Genomic DNA, 8,793 nt, shown 5'->3' with positions numbered 1-8,793 from the left:
CTTATGATTTTATGTTTATGGTTTCAGGTACTTCCGGTTTCAAATGGAAAAGTCCAGCATGACTGCACAACATCCCCCATAGTTTTCTGCATCGACTATTTATGATTTTTACTCTAATGTTTAAGTTATATATTCACTTTGATTGGGTTTAGAACAACTCGTTTGTATGGTTTACTGATTTTAAAATAATAATTTTACTATGAATTTTTGAGAAATTACAGATTGTGTCGGGTAGATATAAGTTTTCCAGTTGTTAAGTAAGTAGGTATTTGTGATATATATATATATATATATATATATATATATATATATATATATACTACTTCTGAGACCCATGTATTACATGAGTTAATTTAAAAATAAAAAGTTATATATAAAAGTCAAAATATTTGAGAATTTTGAATTTATAAAAAATAAAAAAATAATGAAATATTATAATTGAAATGTTTTGATCTTTTAAATTTAAACAAATAAACAAAAGAAACTAATGAACATTAATTTCTGAATTTAGAAATTAAAATGTAACTTTATTAATTAAATTGATATCCATTTATTATTACATTTATTGTAATTAACACATTAAAATATTATGTGAAATTTAATAAAAAAAGAAAAACTAATAAAATGACATGTGGAAAACAAATTAATTCAAAATAACAAAAAAATGACATTTGGCAAATTGAATGAGTGTGACATGTGACAAAAAAACATTCATTTGTTAGATTATATATATATATATATATATATATATATATATATATATATATATATATATATATATATATATATATATACCTTAATAAGCATTTAGCCTCAAATGCTGAATTTTAAGAGGTACAAGATTAAAAGTAAGTTGTACAATGAATTTATGCATTGAATCTTATTAATCAAACGTTGATTGATTACATAGTCTCTCTTTTATCCCTTAAAAATCTGCACCTAACTAATGTCAATCAATCTAAATCGGTCAAAATGAAGACTTATTCCCAATCTGTTCCTTTAAATATGGGATTTGAGTCCCTTTTCTCTTGTTTCTCTTTTGTTTATAAGGAAACGTTGCCACCATCACCAAAAACAATTCCAACAATTAGAGAATCGTTGTGGCCTACACGATGTTAGTATGTTTTAGATGTGTCATGGATGGTTCTCTCTCGATCTCTCTCCCTCTGTTTCTCTTCTCAAAATCACTACCGCCATCTTCTCTTCCCCACCAATATGAACGATAAGTCGCCAATAAAGGAGATAGTTTATAGGGATCCGGCGGGGGGGTTTGATCAAGCATATTAGATTCTGTTATTTCACTGCCATTAGTGATCCCCACCAGAGCACCATCACCGTTTACCCTTTCCATTGTCAGTATCTCTCTCATTCTCTAAAAATCCCTAATTGCCACCACAAAGACCAACTACAGGTGGTTCTTGAGATGGTTCTACTTGCAACATATATAGAAATATTCAATAGTTTAAAATTTTTGGTGCTTATAATGGTAAGATTTTACATCTATCGTCTATTATTTTGACGAATTCCTTCCCGTTTCTCGGTATTTCTCCATATCTTCACGTTCTCTGTTCACAAATTCTGGATATAGCACCCATTTTCCTTCGTTGTCATCAAGAACAATTCCAGTCTACTAGGGTTCAATCCACCCTTTCAATCTCTCTTCTCTATATCTTTCTCTCTTCTCTATCTCTTTCACTCACAAACCTTGATATTTATCAATCTGGCATGCATTCCCTTATACATACCGTCAATACCACAAACCATTAATCCCCAACACGAACCTGCTCCACCATTCTCCTCCCCTCTCCTTTGTACTTTCTCTCTCATGAAGAACTGGGTTGTCGCACACTCTTCAATCGACGACTCTATGTTGCTTCTGATAATTCTTTATCGTGTTTGTTGCAGGTTAGCAGACAAAAGTTGAGTGTTTGTTTCACTGTATCGAAAAATCTTTTCTTGTGCCCTAAACATCAGGTTATCATAAGCATATACTCATTGTTTCTTTTTTGTGGTTATTAATATTCTATTATTTTATGATACCTTTGGCACTTTTGTTTCAGAGATGCGAGTTTGTTCGAAATTGTTGCTAGGAGATACAAAAGGTGAATGGAAATTGAAGTTTTATTCTCTTAGATGATGGCAATATTGGAACAGATCTAGAGTAGTTGGTCGTTTAATGACAGTTTTGTTGGATTAATGTCTAAGTCCATAACTATTTTGGTATGTACTTGACTCGATTGTGAGCATGGTCCTTTTGGGTTGCCTTCACACGGGTGACTAGACAGGATGACAGTTAAGGAGAGAGGTTGATTAGGGCATAAATATGATTTATTTATTATATTATATGATTAATATAATAATTTGGAATCATATTATTTATTAGTATATAATCAGAAATTAATTAGGAATTAATTTCAGGATTAAAGGAATTAATTAAAAGTACAGGGGCTCTTTTGTAATTATTTGATAGTTGAGACTTTGGGCTATTGGATCACCTTTATTAAGGCTTGAACGAAAATCCTAGAAGGATCTAGGAGTTTTCTTCCAAGGGCTTAAGGAAAGGAGTCCATGGACTTGCTTAGGCCCTAAGTTAAGGGATTAGGGTTTCCACCTTGAAACCCTAGCTAGCCTCAAGTATAAATAGCACCCGAAGGCACTAGAATTCGACCACTCCTTGGGAAAACCCTACTAGGGACGAATTTTGGAGCTTAGTATTTTTCATCCTCTCTCTCATATTCATCCTCTCACCCAAAGTGTGTTTGTGAGCCATTAGAGGTACTACACTTGTGGTACTTGCTTTCAAGAGCTAAGGAAACTCAAGGAATTAGTTGTTATTACTATATAACAACAAAAGGTATGTATTCTTTTCTCCTATGTGAATTTCGAAATTACTAGGAGCATGCTAGGTTTCCTTATGTGTTCATAATGTTGTATAACTAATAGTGATAACATAGATCCAACTCTAAGGTTGCATGCACACATATGATTGTTTGTATAAAACCCAACAGTGGTATCAAAGCCATTGGTTTTTGTTTTCAATTAGATTATATACAAAAGTATGAATATGACATATTAGGGTTTATAGCCAATAAACCCTAAAGGCATGATTTTCGAAATTAGGATTCATAAACCCTAAATTTCGAAATTTGGTTAGGGTTTCCCAAATCCTTTCCTTAGCCTCCAAGATTTCGAATTCTAGGGTTATCCAACCCTAGGATTTCGAAATTGGCCTCCTCCCCAAGATTAGATCATAATTTTTAGGGATTGGATAATGCCATATCTTGTAATTATCTTTTAAATGTTTAAATTTGGTAATTAAAGATTTTGAATTATCCTATCCCATAATTTCGAATTTTAGGGGATTTAAGGGAGTATGTTAAATTAAGTGTTTAATTTAATAGATATCCTCCAAGATTTAATAATTCAAATTAATTGTTTAATTTTGGATAATTATTAAATCAAATTTTAATATTTAAGATTAAAAGGTTTTAATTTTTCGAAAATTTTTTAAACCTAATTGTTTTGAAAAGTTCAAAACTTGCCCTCAAGTTTTGGAATTTAAAAGTTGATTAAAAGTTTAATTTTGAAATGTTAAATTCTAAAACCATCGTATTTTGAAAAGTTCAAATTACACCCTTATGGTTTTGTTAAATTTAATTAAAAGTTTAATTAAAAGAGAAAGTTAATAAAACCACCTAGTATTTTTAAGTGTAAAAAAATACACCCTATACTATATATATATGACATTAAAAGTCTAATATTATATATATCTATGAGTAAACAGTCAGTCTTACCGTTAGTAGGCCTCATTCACGAAGCTAGTCTATAAGGGGTGTTTAAGGAAATTGCCTATAAAATGGTGATTGAATGGGTATCCACTCTTACCCACCGCACTCTTGACTAGTGGAGGGTCGTTAGCCGAAAGGGTAGGATAGGAAGAAACCTTCCATTATAAGTATAATGAAGTACAAAGTAACTACATGCTTTTACAAATTCCCAAATTCTAGTTACTTTAGGCAAAATGTGAAATTGTATGCTAATCCATGGAATTACACTTCGTACCCTTGTCAAACGTTAGTGGAGCATGTGTGGTTAACCGGCACACTAATTTGGGATTGACATTGGTGGCGAAGGATGGCTCGATGTTTATCATAGATCAATGGAGCGTGTGTGGTTAACCGGCACATTGATTAGGTGATAGTATCATTGAGTGCATCACGTAGATTCGTATGGTTATTCACACCTTGTTTGTGATCCTCGGTATCCCAGTCGCAAATTTGAAGGACATAATCGAGATTAAACATGCCATTGAAAAGTTCAATGAATCTCAAAAGATCTAGGAGTTTCAATTCATTTAAAACTTAAACTTCATTTTTGTTTTTCATGGTGGGAATTGGTAAATCGTCATTTACTTACCTTCAAATATTCTGCAACTAGATTACGGCATCCCTCTTCTAGGTTGTAGAATGTTGTGTTGGATCCTAGCCTTGATGTTTCATTTGGGTGTTACATCAAGGATTCTTATCAACTAACTTGAATTTTCTCCCGTTTTGTAGATGTCTAAATCTTACAATGGTCTTCCCAAGTCCCTTGGAACAAGCTTTCCAAATAAAGATGACGTTCCACGATACGATCAAGGAAATGAGAGTCATGCTTCACTTCCTCCACCTCCTCCAATTATTCTCCCTAACCCACAAGTTCAAAGGCTTGAAAAGTTCAAGCTCACTCAAGCCCTATTGGCAAGTAAACACGAAGATGGGAAACTTGTGTGTGCACACGTCTTGGAGATAAAGTCACACATTGACAAGTTAAGGATGTTGGGTGTCGAGATTTCAGGTGAGTTGGCTGTTGACTGGGTTCTTCAGTCGCTTCCTGAATCATATAGTGAGTTCGTTAGAGAGTACTATATGATGAACCATGACGTGACCCTCATTGATTTGACCTATTTGCTTATAGCTGCTGAATCAGCAATGATTTGGCGTGCTGATCAAGCAAATTTGTCTGGTGAATCAAACTCCCAAACTTCAATGGACATTGAAAATGGTGACATTGGAAATCCAGAAAAGGTAAATTCTGAAATGGTTCCTTGTGCCATTCCAAAAGAGTCCATTTGCTTCTATTGCCAAGAGAAGGGGCATTGGAGACGAAGCTGCCCTATTTACCTGAGAGATCTGAGAGATGGGAGAGTCAAGACGTATGGCTCTACTTCAGGTAAAATCTATTAACTAACTCTATAAGTTCCTATTCTTTTATTCTTAATACATGATGTGATAAGATTACATTTTGATGTTTTTGCAGGATCGAAGAAAAGAGAGGAATCTTAAGGAAGAAGCGTGTTGAATCTGATCATGAAGAAATGGATTTCGATCGCATGGACTCGAGGATCAGATTTTTGAGCTGCTACTCTAGAGTTAGGATAGATTGATAAGAAATATGTAATAGCATAGTTTTTCAGTTGAATTGCATTGTAAGGACAAATTTTTCCGCAATAAAATAAATTTTGATTTTGTCTTATTTATTTATCCTTGCAATGGTGTGTATGAAAAATTGATGTTTGATTGTTTCTATTGTTAGCAATAATGGATTTGATTCTTAATTATGTTATTTGTGGAAATGTCGAGAATTTGCCAAATAAGGGAAGATTCTCATCGCCCAAGTTTCAGTTGGACAGAAACTTGGAGTCATGCTGTAACATCCTGAGTTTGGGTATGTTAATTTAATTATCTATTTATTGTTTTATTGAGGAACTCGACGAGTTGATGCCTCAACTCATCGAGTAGAGTCTGATCTATTGGCGCATTTTCGCGAACGGACTCGACGAGTCGGGACCTGACTCGCTGAGTAGGTGCTGATTAGGAAAACCGTAATCCCCGGGTTTGGGAGCCTATTTAAAGACCTTTATGGCCTTCATTTGCGGCCACCTTGTTCCAGAGAAACCCTAGAGAGCTGAGATAGTGAGTTTGAGGGAAAGAGGAGGCTATTTCTTCATCTTTTTGTGTGGTTTTGCTTGAAGGAAGATAGGAGCACAAATCTAGAGTGTGAAGGGGACTGGATCAGAGCTAATCATCTCGTGATATCATCTTTGGAGGTATAAACCTTTCAATTTCGTGTTATATTGATGGACTTCTTGATTTCAGGGTTTTTACCCTCATTTTATGAAAGATCTAGTGAGTATGAGGTCCTCTTTGGGGTTATGACATCAGATCTGGACCATGAGAGGTCCCTAGAGTCATTACCTTCTAGCTTTTTGTAAGCAAATAAGCAATTGGAGACTAGGTTGCCATTTCTAGTGTTATTTCTCCATTTGAGGCTTGAATTGGGTTGCATGCACGTAAAGGTTGCACCTTTACGTGACTTTTGAGTGTTTAAGGGTTAGATCTATTTTTTGGCTAAGCAGATCTGACCTCAGGAGGTTGTATGAGCAAGTCCATGGAGGAAACTCGCCGAGTCCATATGTAGACTCGACGAGTCGGACCGGGTTGCCCCGGGGTCTGACTCCAGTGGTGATCCGGTGAGTTGAGGGGTGACTTAGTGAGTCGAGTGAGGCTTAGAAAGGGAAGAGTCTGTGGGGACGATGGGACTCGCCGAGTCGTCGTATGCACTCGGCGAGTCTGATCAAAATAGACAGTTGACTTTTGGGTTGACTTTTAGGGTTTGTCAACAAATGGGCCTTGGGTCTGTAGAGGGGTAGAACGGTCTTTTACCCTTCTAGGGATTTGCATGAGAGAATATCCAAATTGTGAAGAGACATTTATTTAGTGAAATTTATTATTGTGACTAGGTGGAGGCTAGGGCAGTATTCTGATATCGAGATTTTACCGAGATTCCCGAGGTGAGTCTTCTCACTATACTTAACCTAGAGTGGTAATCAAAGCTATGTGACAGTGTATCTTGTATGCTATTTATGTGTTGTGATTCTATGTGATATGTGATATGCATGATTCAGAGTTTACAGAGTTAGGACCAGTGGGTCCACAGAGTTATGGGACCAAGAGGGTCCCACAGAGATATTCGACCAGAGGGTCATTAGAGTTACAGCCTTGAGTGGCTGATATGTGTTTATGTGGTATTTTGGGGAACTCACTAAGCATTTATGCTTACAGAGTTTTGTGTATGTGTTTCAGGTACCAGTGATGATCGCGGTAAGGCGCCGGCATGATCTGTACACACTCATGGAGCTTTTGTTTATATGATTCTGGGATATGTTTTTCTATGATGACAGTGGATACATTAAGTTTATTATTATTTTATGAATGAAAGTATGTTTTAAAATTTGTGAAAAATTATTCGAAAATTTGGGTGTTACAAGTTGGTATCAGAGCCTTGGTTTGAGGGATTCGGTTGCACCTTCAGGCGTATCTGAACTCAAACTGAGGATTTGAGGGATTTTCAAAATAAAAATCACAAAATTTTTCTCAAGAGTAAAAAGTTTTTGAAAGAGCAGAGCAGAGCAGTGTGTACGATCAGCCAGCGCCCGAACGGTGATTTCCCAAAATACCCTTACATTATGAGTTATGAGATATGTTATGATATAATATGCATGCTAGAGTAGGCTATGTATTCTTATTAGGACTAGAGTGGCCTGATTTGTGATGCCTTAGCCTAGGGATTTTGCTCCTAGAAGATGCTTGAGAGTGAATAGATAGCAGCGAGGAGCTTATCAGAGATCTGCTAGAGAGTACACTATGTATAGAGAGAGTAGAGTACTTGGGACTTGGGATCCTAGGAGGAAGACTTGGGGTGAATATTGATGCGGTGTGGACGGTAGTATTGGGCCCGTACTACCGAAGGCACCGGATCAGTGCGCAGCCCAAGTAAGAATCCTTAGGGTACCAGGGATCAAGTAGGAATGGGGTATCGAGTGTGTGTACACTCGAGCGAGTCTCTGATATCTTGTGTAGTATTTCAGAGAGACGTCATGGTTGGGACACGCCACAGGCCAGGGACTAGCGAGGGGGTGTGAGCGATGAGGAGCTCCGCCAGATGATTCATGATGAGGTGGCTGCGGCCATCCGAGCTGAGATTCCAGAGATGTTCGGGTCTATCAAGACCACACTGATTGAGACTTTTGATGAGCGGTATGCTGCTCTTACTGATGCTGCTGTTGCTGCAGCCACTGCAGTCGTTGCTGATGCCAGGCCGCAGGGGGGTGACGCGTTGCTGTACCGGGAGTTCAGCAACATGAAGCCAACAGAGTTTGATGGGACTCAGGATCCGATAGCTACGATGAGGTGGATCTCTGATATTGAGGGGTGCTTCTACACATGTTCATGTCCGGAGCATCTGAGGGTACGGTTCGCTTTGAACCAGCTCCGCTTGGGAGCGAAAGACTGGTGGAAGTTTGTGACAGCATACTTCACTTCTGCAGAGCTCGTTGCGGTGACCTTGGAGAGGTTCACCACTATGTTTCGAGATGATTACATTCCCCCGGTGGAAAGGGAACGTTTGGCCCAGGAGTTTCTGACCCTCAAGCAGGGTACCGAGTCTGTTACAGTGATCACCAGGATGTTTCATGAGAGGGCGATGTTATGCACTGAGCACGTGTCTTCCGAGCATAATCGAGATTAAACATGCCATTGAAAAGTTCAATGAATCTCAAAAGATCTAGGTGTTTCAATTCATTTAAAACTTAAACTTCATTTTTGTTTTTCATGGTGGCAGTTGGTAAATCGTCATTTACCTACCTTCAAATATTCTGCAACTAGATTACGGCATCCCTCTTCTAGGTTGTAAAATGTTGTGTTGGATCCTAGCCTTGATGTTTCATTTGGGTGTTACATCAAGGATTCTTAT

Source organism: Lactuca virosa, chromosome 3 (assembly GCF_052849685.1).
Source record: "Lactuca virosa cultivar CGN04683 chromosome 3, Lactuca_virosa_CGN04683_v6, whole genome shotgun sequence".
Lineage (NCBI taxonomy): Eukaryota > Viridiplantae > Streptophyta > Magnoliopsida > Asterales > Asteraceae > Lactuca > Lactuca virosa.
This window is presented reverse-complemented; position numbering follows the sequence as displayed.